The sequence below is a fragment of the Arachis duranensis genome, chromosome 5, assembly GCF_000817695.3.
Source record: "Arachis duranensis cultivar V14167 chromosome 5, aradu.V14167.gnm2.J7QH, whole genome shotgun sequence".
In the NCBI taxonomy this organism is placed as follows: Eukaryota; Viridiplantae; Streptophyta; class Magnoliopsida; order Fabales; family Fabaceae; genus Arachis; species Arachis duranensis.
Genome location: NC_029776.3, coordinates 52,335,988 through 52,337,212, shown reverse-complemented (window position 1 = coordinate 52,337,212; position 1,225 = coordinate 52,335,988).

Sequence of the window (1,225 nt, the reverse complement as noted above, 5' to 3'; positions counted from 1 at the left end):
TTAAGTACCACGTTAACTTAGTTAACGTGGCTCTTAACGTAGGCTATGAAGTGGCTTCGCAGGCGTTATTGGCAATCACTTTTCTCATTAACTTTGCAAGTTACCTCCCATTCCACATTAGTGGCCACGTTAATTAGATTAACGTGACTGCTAAGTGGTTCCTCCTTGCTTTCTTTGGTCCTGAAATCAAGCAATAGAGTGCATCAAAGTTCTAGTCCAAGTCATGGGTAATGCAACATACAATTTGTCACTAAATTTATGCAAAATCCACATGAAATCATATAAAATGCACAATGTATGCTTGAATCAAGGTGTAAGTGAATATCTACCCAAAACTAGCTTATTTCCTAAGAAAATGTATGAAACTACCCTAAAACAGTAAAGAAAAGGTCAGTGAAACTGGCCTTGAGAAATGCATGAAACTACCCTAAAAACAGTAAAGAAAAGGTCAGTGAAACTGGCCAAGATGCCCTTGCATCACAACACCAAACTTAAAGCTTGCTTGTCCCTAAGCAAGTACTGGAACAAGAGAATGATGAATGGAATGCCAAGAGTAATGAGTCATTCTTGTGGAAGTCATGTCCTTTGTTTTATGGTGGTTTCATGCATAGCAACTTAGGTTCATTCCATTACTGGCTTTCAGACCTTTATCATGTTCTAAAACACTGGTTTTGCTTACATACCATGAGACTTTTATTGATCCTTTTTATTGTCATTTCAGGGCTTATTTGTGTTCTTCAGGCTAGGTGCTCTGTAAGGGGGCAACTCTTTAAAATAAGCTTTCAACCAACACTCCCGAACCAGTTGGTTCAAGGTGCTAGGTGTTGAAACACCCCTACGGACTTACTTCCTCAAGTATCTCCCCCATACATACACACCACAGGCATATGGTTTATTTATTTTCTTTTCTTGAGACCTTGGTGTCCAGCACCTCTTTGGGTTACTAAATGCTCTGTAGTGAGGGTTACTCTTGATAGTGGACTTTCAACTGATAATCCCGAGTTAGTTTACCCAAGTTACCAAGTGATAAGGCACCCCTAAGAGCTTATTCATCCAAGTAGATCCCTCACACAGGAACACCACAGACACATTCCTCAAGATTAAAACCATTGGTGCCTAGCCTTATTACTTACTCTTTTTCTTTTGTTTTTCACTTTAAGTGTTCTTTCCCTTTCTCTTATTAGGATCTTGCAATTTACTTAGTCTCATGGGTGTATTCAAAGCA